This window comes from Pteropus medius, unplaced genomic scaffold, assembly GCF_902729225.1.
Source record: "Pteropus medius unplaced genomic scaffold, Ma_sr-lr_union100, whole genome shotgun sequence".
NCBI lineage: Eukaryota > Metazoa > Chordata > Mammalia > Chiroptera > Pteropodidae > Pteropus > Pteropus medius.
In genome coordinates this window covers 2,648,748-2,659,182 of record NW_024352783.1, presented here as the reverse complement: position 1 = coordinate 2,659,182, position 10,435 = coordinate 2,648,748, and the positions used below count along the sequence as shown (strand labels likewise).

Genomic DNA, 10,435 nt, shown 5'->3' with positions numbered 1-10,435 from the left:
GTTTGGATAAAGAAGCTGTGTTACATGTATATAATGGAATATTACTCAGCCATAAGAAGAGATAAAATACTGCCATTTGTGACGACATGGATGGACCTCGAGATAATCATGTTAAGCAAAATAAGCCAGACAGAAAAAGTTGAAAATCACATGCTATCACTTATATGTGGGATATAAACCTAAAAGCAACAAATGAACAGGACAAACAGACTCATGGACATGGACTATAGATGAGCGGTTACCAGTGGGGAGCGGGTGGAGGGAGGGAGGAGGTAGATGGGGTAAAAGGGGTCAAATATGTGGTGACAGAAAGAAATTTAACTATGAGAGGTGAACACACAATGCAATATATGTATGCCTTTCTGTTAAACTGTACACCTGTAACTCATTGGATTTCGTTAACTAATGTCACCATGATAAAAAATAGATAGGTAGGTGATAGATGATAGATAGATAGATAGATAGATAGATAGATAGATAGATAGATGATAGATAGATCGATAGATCGATAGATTGATCGATAGATAGATAATAAAAATGAAAAGAGGAAAGATCTCAAACCAGTAACCTAACCTTTCATCCTTGGTCACTGGAAAAAGAAGAGTAAACTAAATCTAAAGCATGCAGAAGAAAGAAAATAATAAATATTAGAATGTAAATTAATGAAATGGAGGACAGAAAAATAGAGAAAATATACTTAAGTATTCCTCATTGATGCAAAAATCCTTAACAACATATTAAAAATCAAATTTAACAATAGCTAACAATATATGATGATGATCTTGATGATGATGATAACAATAACAATAAATCTTGACTAAGTGGGATTTGGTTAAGCATTCAAAATTGACTGTAATACATCAAATTCACAGAATAAAAGTGAAAATTAAATGATCAACCCAGTAAATATAGTAAAAGTATTTGACAATATCCGGTATTCATTCATGATTTAAAAAAAAAAAAAACTTCTCAGATACCTAGCAATAAAAGAGAACTTTTTCAATCTAATAAGAGTCACCTACCAAAAAAGTACAGCTAAAATATCATGTTTAATAAAGAAATAATGAACATTTTCTACTTGTGATTGGGATAAATTCACTTTCAGCATTTCTATCTACCTACACTGGAGGGCCTAGATTAGGCAATAAGGAAAGAGAAGGAAAAAAAAATGATTGGGGGAGGGTGAGTAAGATCGTCTTTATATGACGATAAATTATTGTATATATTGAACTCTTTTTCTCTCTGGCTTTATTGAAATATAATAGACAATTAATTGCTCATATTTACATTGTACAATTCAATGAGTTTTTTTTCAATTATAGTTGACATACAATATTAGTTTCAATTACACAGTGTAGTGATTAGAGATCTATATAATTCACAAAATGATTACCCCACTAAATCTAGTACCCCTCTACCCTCTTACATATTTATTACATTAACTGTTTTCCTTATGCTACTTCATATTTCCATGTTTATTTTGTAACTATCCATTTGTACTTCTTAATCCCTTTGCCCTTTTTTGCAGTCCCTCTACCCGCTCCCATCTTGTAGCCTTCAAAACTCTGTATCTATGAGTTTATTTCTGTTTTTGTTGCTGTTGTTTATTTTGTTCTTTAGATTCCACATGTACGTGAAATCATGTGATATTTGTCTTTCTCTATCTGACTTATTTCATTCAGTGCAATACCATCTAGGTCCATCAAAGCAAAATGTTTTCCCATTCCCTTCCTTTGAGTCTCTGTGTCTTTTAATCTGAAGTGAGTCTCTTGTAGGCAGCATATGTAAGGGTCTTGTTTTCTTATCTCTTCAGTCACTCTATCATTTGGTCAGAGCACTGAATTCGTTTCCACTTGAGGTACTTATTGATAGGAATGTAGTTATTACCACTCTTTATTCCTGTTTTTGATACACATTTTTTTCTTTTTAAAGAAATCCCTCCAACACTTGCTGTAATGCTGGCTTGGTGGTGATAAATTCCTTTTGCTTATTTTTGTCTGGAGAGCTCTTTATGTCTTCTTTGACTCTAAATGATAGCTTTGCTGGATAAAGTATTCTTGGTTGTAGATCCTGGGTCTTCATCACGTCGAATATTTTTTGCCACGCCCTTGTGTCCTGCATAGTTTCTTTTGAGAAATCAGCTGCCAGTCTTATGAGTACTCCCTTGTAGGTAACTAACTGCTTTTCTCTTGTTGCTTTTAAGATTCTCTCTTTGTATTTAACCTTTTGGCATTTTAATTATGATGTGTCTTGGTGTGAGCCTCTTTGGGTTCATCTTTTGGGGGACTCTCAGGGCTTCCTTAGGTTGTATGTCTATTTCCTTCACCAGGTTAGGGAAGTTTTCCATTATTATTTCTTCAACTAGCTCTTCAACTTCTTGTTTTCCTTCAGGTACTCCTATGACATGGATATTTTTACATTTAATTATCTCCCATAGGCTCCTTAAAAAATTATTATAGTCTTGACTTCTTTTTTCATGCCATTGTGATTGAGTGTCCTTGGCTTCCCCATCCTGTATGTCAGTCGTTCAATCTCTTCTTTAACCATTCTGTTGACTCCTTCTAATATACTCTTTATCTGAGATAATGTGTTCTTCATTTCTAACTGGTTCCTTTTTATAATTTCCATTTCCATTTTAATGTTTTTTTTTAATCTCTTTGTTAAACTTCTCACTGAATTCATCTACACTTCCCATAAGTTCATTGAGCATCTTTATAACTAATGTTTTGTACTTTGCATCTGTTAGATTCCTTGATTCCGTTACTCCTGGATCTCTGTTCTATTGTCTCATATGGTTTCTGCTTCTTTGTCTTCCCATTTTGGCTGCCTTCCCATGTCTGTTTCTACGTACTAAGCAAAGTTCCTAAGTCTCCCAGTCTTATTAGTGTGGCTTTGTATAGTAGGTGTCCAGTGGCGCAGTCCTGAGAGGGGTTCAGCTGTAGGCCAAGTTTAGCCCCAGCCTGTGCCCCTCCAGGGCCACCTGTTAAGATTCAGCAAGCAATCCACAGATGCGGTGCTTACAGTTGCCTCAAGAAGCCCCGCCAGAAACTGAGGTCAGCTGCCACCAGTGTGAGTCTTGGAGTTGGCTCAGCAAGGAGCACCAGACTCCCTGAGGACACAGTTGGATGTGGCTTGAGTTGGGCCGCATGTTGAGGGAGACGTAGTTTCAAGGAATCCTCTGTTATCCAGTTCGATGACATCTCAGCTATGACAGCACTGAGTCCACACACTAGGAGTGGGGAGGGCTCAACAGAGGAACAATGGATACATCTGGCACTTCTGCCTGGGAGAGAGCCTCGCCTCTGGCCCTCGCTCCAACAACTCAGTGTCTCCCTATAAGTTCCTGGTACCCCCTGGGCAGCAGACCCAGTGCTGGTACTTAGAGCGAGCAGGTCCATCACTGCAAAAGTCCACTCACAGACACAACCCCTTTAAGAGGCTGCAGCTGCAGCTGCCACTGCCACAGCCTCTGTCCCACTCAGCCAGTCAGGGACGGGGCAGCCTCACGTCTTCGCCCCCTCCTACCTTCTACCATTGCAGGGCAATATCTTATTTCTCTCCCTAGTTATAGAGCTTCTATTCATCTAGATCCTAGGCGGCTTTGCTTGCTGTTTGTTCCGTGTTTCTGTCACAGTTTTGATTTGGTCACAAGAGAGATGAACAAAGCCTCTATCATTTACACCATTTTTTTCTGAGCAGGGCACCTGGGTGACCTGGAGGCATTGGAGGACATTGGCCAGAGGGTACTCAGATGGGTTTTGTTCCAGGAAATCACCCCTAGCTCAGAAGTCCCAGCCGGCTGCCAGGGACATGATGGAGCACCTTGGTACAGCCCACCAGCCTCTGGGAAGGGTGCACCGCTAGGAGGTTTCCAGCATTCTGCTTCCTGGGTTCTCCTGATGGACAGCTGCACAGCTGGCTGAGTGAGGTAAGAGTGACAGTGCTGTGGTGGTGCCTCAGAATGCAAAGGACTCTATTGAATATTTAAGTAAGTCTATAAAAAACTACTTAATACAAGAAGTAAATTGAGCATGTGTCAAATTATAATATAAATTGTATATTAACAGCAAACATTTGGAAAAATAAAAATGTAAAAATCAATACCATTTACAATAGTATCAAAGAAACCACAAAATATTCTAGAGATAAACTTAACAAAAAATGAAAAAATAACCTCTACATTGAAGACTATAAATCATAGCTGAGAGAAAGTAAGTAATACTTAATTAAATTACTCACACACATATATGTACACGAGACACCATTTTCTTGGACTGGAAGACTCAGTGATGGACCTGCTCACTCTAAGTACCAGCACTGGGTACTTAGTATTGCAAATCTATCAGTTCTTCCCAATTGATCTAAATATTTAATGTAACACATTAAATATTTCCATCACACATTTTTCTGAGAAATTAGCAAGCTGATATTAAAATGCATATAAAATATAAAAGACCTAGAATAGCAAAGCAATCCTGAAAAAGAAGTACAAAGTTGGAGGACCTACTCAACAGATTTTTAAACTTATTATAAAGTGACAGTAATTAAGACAGTGTAATATTAACAAAAGGGTAGAAAAAATATAGATCAATGGAAGAGAATCGAGAGGAATAGAGAATTTGGAAATATATTCACTATATATATATAGTGTCAAATGATTTTTTTACTAACTTTCCAATGCAATTCAATGTGGAAAGGAAAGTCTTTTCAACAAATGATGCTAGGTCAATTACATATCCATATGGAAAAAATAGTAACTCATGCCATATATAATAATTAACTCAATAGATTTAACAAACCTAAATGTAAATCCTAAAATTATAAATTATCTAAAAGAAAACAAAGAATCATATCTTTGTGATTCTGGGCAAAAATTCTTAAACAGAACATAACTAGCACTAAATACAAGAAAATTTTATAATAAACCTGTCCTGTTCAGAATTAAAACCGCTGCTCACCAAGACACTTTTAAGAACATAAAAAGGCAAACTACAATCTGGGAGTGTTGCAGAATAATCAGACCAGCGAGATACTAAGCACCACTCGGAGAGCTGGAGAACTCAGGTTTATTATGCCAGCAGTCCCAGATAAGCTAGCACTCTGAAGATCTGGGCCCTGGGCTCAGATGCAACCTTGCTTTTATAGGGCTTGTCCGAGCAGTTACAATTGGCATGGGCTGACTGGTTAATTTGTCCTCAGGCAGTTACAGACCTCAGGAGTTGCCATGGGTCACAAAGCGTGAGATTTTCAGACAGGAACTCAGGCAATACATCTGTTATCTAGACAAAACGAGCAAAAGGGAGGATGAGTCTTTAGTTATTTTCGACGTCACCCTGCCCTTTGGCCTATTTGGCAAGCATATCTACACAAGCAGAACAAAGAGCTGTTTACTAAGTTAACCATTTAAGTGAAAAATTCCTCTTTAAGAGAAAATATATGCAATACATATATGCAACAAATGACTTTAATGTCTATAAAGAACATATACAAAACAATAAAAAAAAGAAAACAATCCAACGTAAATGAGCAAAAGACTTTGACAGACACTTTCAAAAAGAAGATATCTGAAGGTCCAATAACAAAATTAAAAGATATTCAATATCACTGGTCTAGAGGATACAGATTAAAATCACTAGGAGTTGCCACTACACATCCACAAAAATAGCTAAAATCATACAGACTGACAATGACATGCTGGTGAGTATGCTGGGAAGCTACATCTCACATATATTACTAGTGAGCATGTAAAATGGTTCAACTATTATATTTAAATTGTTTGGCCATTTCGTATAAATTAAATACACACCTTTACACTTTTTGATATAGCAATTCTTCTCTTTTGTGAGAGAATAAATGAACATGTTATAGCCTTACATGGAAATACTACTCAACGATAAGAAGAAATTAACTACATTCAATAACATATATGAATCTAAATAACATTCCTCTCTGGCGTGAGTCTTATGAAAAGTGAGTCATTTTCTGTGGCTGAAGATGAGATAATTAGAGTTTTATATTAGAAAAGGTATGGATGCATTAAGTGGCTGTTTTTCCTCTGCTTTTCTTCACTGAAGAGAGAAAATAGAGAAATTGTTAGGGCAAAGGGAATTTTAGGAATTGTAAAATAACTTTTTTTGCAAGTACTCTTAAAGCCAAAGGATCATTAGAAACAGTAATTTAATGCTAGTCCTGGGCTTAATTGTAAGCAGATACTAGTGAAAAGAGCATGGACGATGGATATAAGCCAGACCTTGAAAAAGCTTGTACTCTAAGTTAAAAGAAATGAGTTGTCACTCAAGAATTGTGTAAGAGATATCTGCACATTGGGGAAGGGTTGGAATATACCAATGAATCAGCTTTAGCAAAATATATCTCACACTTTAGTTTCCTTATATATATATTGTCCATTAAAACTCTGTACTTCATTGTTTATTGTTATTTTAAAGAAGGTTTTTCATTCACAAGGTTATAGCTAAAGAACACAAGTGGAAAATGTGTTAGGTTGATCCAAATCTCAGATTAAAGTGTTGGGTTTCACCACTGACTGAGTAATCAGATCACCACCACTTAACAGGTGGCCACTTAATACAAAGTAACTAGATAGACATTTAAATTGTTTCCCAAATTTTGCTGTTAAATGCTAAATTCACAGCCTTGGCATGCCTTCTTGTTCCCCTGTGCTTCTGTAGGAGAAAGAGAGCAGGAAGTGAAATTACTGCAGTTTTAAATTTCAAAAGATGCAACAAATTGCCCTGGAATTTTACATCCTTATCCAAAGCATTTAAGAGCACCCACTCTCCTTCATTACCTTTTACTATTATAGAATTTTTTGGTCAATCTGATGAGCGAGTGAAATATTCTTTGCACCTCCCAAGCTTAAGTATGTTTTCAAGTTTATTGGCCATTTGTACTGACTCTTCCACAAATTGTCTATTTATGTCTTTTGGCTACTTTTTCTATTTGCATCTCTCTCCCTTTCTTCTTGATTTGGAGGATATAAATATTCTTATTATTTTAAAGTCTTGTTTTGTCTTAATAGTTAAGACTTCAATTCATCTAGAACTTACTTTTTTATAAATGGTGTGAGGCAAGGACCTAATTTAATATTTTTTTAAATGATGTCTCAATCCCATTCATTGAATAGTCTTTCCTTTCCCTGCCCCCAGTAATTGAAATGCCACCTTTATTATATACTAAATTGCCATACATCCAAGAGCCCGTTTTTAAACTACATTAATTGATCTACTTTTTATTGATCTACTTGTCTTCACCTACACTGATTTTACAGTTTTAATCACCATATATCTAAAATATGTTTATGTCAGGTAGGGTAGCTTGTTACTTCATTGTCTGGTAAAAGCTTATTATTCCCAGAAACTTGTGTTCTTTTACTACAAATTCTAATATTACAATTCTTCATCAAGTTATCACTCTTACTTTTCAGTTATTTCCAAGTCTGTTCCCTTTCTGTGAAAAAAAAATCCCCAATCTCAAGAAATTCAGTTTATTTTTAGCTGTGTTGGGATAGAACAAATTTAAATGATTCTTGAACATCTAAAATTATGTCTATTACACCAGCATCAAGCACAGTCAAGTCTACAATATAAAGACCTCTTGATTTCATTCCTTCTTTTCTTTTCCAAGAGCTGTTGGCTTGGTTCAGGTCCTCAACTCTTTCCTAAAATAGTACGGCAACTGCTTAAGTGAGTTCTTTACCTCTGTCTCACTCCTCTAATACATCTTCCACGCTGTTACCATAATTGTATTTAAAACGCAGATCTTATGATGTCAGTTCCTTGTTTAAAAGATTCCAGTGATAGCCCATGACTCACAGTAATAAAGCCCTATCTTTTACATAATTTTAAATAGAGTAATTATAGCCAATATTTAACAAATATTTTCTTCATTGCCGGAAAACCATGCTAGATGCTTTACATATACTTCTCCACAAAATACTCACATTAATCCTGTGAGATAGTTGAAAATTATTATTGTTTTCCTTTAACAGAGAAACAAACCGAAGCTTACAGAGGTTAGCTGACTTGCCTAAAATCACACACAATAACATCTGGCTAGTTACACTGATATTTAAAACATTGTGCACACCACAAAAAGCATGACAACCAGTTTGCTGCCTCTAAAACTTATCTACTAAAAGAGGATCTCATAGTGGATTTTTAAAGTAGCTACTTGCATTTTAAAAGTTTGATGTGAAATAAAATAACCAAGAAAGGTTGAAAATAAAAGTATGTAAAAAGATAACCCAAATATATGCTACCAAAAAAGTAAAAGCAACTATAGCAAAATATTAGCAAAAGTAAAATTCAATGCAAAATAATATGAAAGTAGCAAAGATAGTTCATATTTTACTCAGTTTTTATTATTTATTTATTTATTTTTAATATCAGTGTCAGGTATACAATACAATGGTTATACAGTTATATAACTTATGAAGTAATCCCCTTGATTACTCTAGCACCCATCTAGCACTACATATAGCCATTACAATCTACCAGAATGATATAGTGATCACAAATTTCTATGGAGTTAGCAACCACCTTTGAATTATACAAACAAAAATCTGAAAGATTTGAGAACAATCATAGCAGAGGATTTTAACTTACATACTAGAAAAATAACAGATCAAGTAGACGAAACTAAAAACACAGATGAATCACACAAATAACAAGCTCAATTGTAAAGACAAATATGAAATTTTGTAGTCAAAATGAAGAGAATATAAATGCTTTTCAAACATCTAATATATGCATTTTCAATGGAGATGGCATCACTCTTTAAGAAGTAAAAATTGGATCTGAGATATTATAATAGTTCCCCCACCCAGCTCAATTCTAGCTAAAAAAAATCTTATTGCTTTTCTTGTTAGGGAGAAATTAAATTAGAATTTATTTAATTAAAATCTTATTACTTAGTATTTCATTTCTTAGGGAGAAATTAAACTTAACTGATGAATTTAATTTAAATAATTTTTTCTCCTCAGTGGATAATAATTTAAATAAAACAGTTAAAAACAATAATCTAAAACATTCACAAAAATTGAGCCATGCTGGGAAAAAGAATATAAGTATATTTGCTTATACATGCATAAAATACCTCTTAGAGGCACACAAGAATCTGATGAGTGTTGTTGACTCTGAGGAGGAAAACTAAATACTTGGGGGACGGAAGTGTGAGAAAAGGTTTTCATTATATATTTTTCTGTACTTCTGGGACAGGTGCTTCTGGAATTTTGAAGCATGTAAATGTATAAACTACATGAAAAGCAAACCATTTCAATTTTAAAATAAGAAAAATCATTAAATATTTTCAGCAAATAGGTATCAACATGTTTAGTAGAGAAATAAGTCTTTTCAACAAATGGCACTGAAACAATTGAATATTTATATTTAAAAACTAATGAACCTAGACTCTTACTTCACATCATACATAAAAATTAACTTGAAATGGAATATAGACTTAAATGTAACAGATATAAATATACAATATATAGAAGAAAACATAGAAGAAAAATATCTGTTATTTTGCATTAGGAAATATTAGTAAGATATGACACCAAAAGGATGATCAATTTAAAAAAATGATAAATTGGACTTCATCAAAATTTAAAACTTTGGGCTCTCTTCCCATAAGTGGCCTGAGGTTACCTCTGCAAATGATTCGTTATTCACTTGACCTAGAAAACCCCACAAAATCATGCAAATCAAGAGGTTTAAATCTTCGTGTTCACTTTAAAACACTCATGAAACTTCCCAGGCCATCAAGAATATGCATATTCAAAAAGCCATCAAGTATCTGAAAGATGTCACTTTACAGAAGCAATGAGTGCCATTCAATTGTAATAATGGTAGAGTAGGTAAATGTGGTCAGGCCAAACAGTGGGGCTGGACACAGGGTCAGTGGCCCAAAAAGGGTGATGAATTCTTGCCGCATATGCTTAAAATGCAGAGAATAATGCTGGACGTAAGGGTTTTGATGCAGATTCTCTGTCATCGAGCATATCCAGGTAAACAAAGCTCCCAGGATGTGGTGTAGAACTTACAGAGCTCCTAGGCAGATTAACCCCTACATGAGCTCTCCCTGACACACTGTGATGATCCTCACTGAAACAGAGCAAACTGTTCCTAAACCAGAAGGGGAGGTTACACGGAAGAAAAAGACATCGTGGAAGAAATTGAAGAAATAAAAACTTGTGTCCCAGCATAAATGTTAATAAAAGTAAAAAAACCAACAACAAAAAAACACAACTTTTCAGCATTAAGAAAATGAAATGACACATCTCTATGTTCACTGCAGAATTGTTTACAATAGCAAGATATGGAAGCAACTTCAGTGCCCATTAATAGATAAAGAAGATGTAGTACATATATACAATAAAATATTACTCGGCCATTAAAAAGAATGAATGAATCTTATT

General features: G+C 34.8%; 1 pseudogene; it reads left to right on the top strand.

Annotated features, from left to right (window-relative positions):
• The first annotated feature begins 9,673 nt into the window (after nucleotides 1–9,673).
• LOC120589773 (60S ribosomal protein L17-like) lies at nucleotides 9,674–10,231 on the top strand (annotated as a pseudogene).
• Nucleotides 10,232–10,435: the final 204 nt, after the last annotated feature.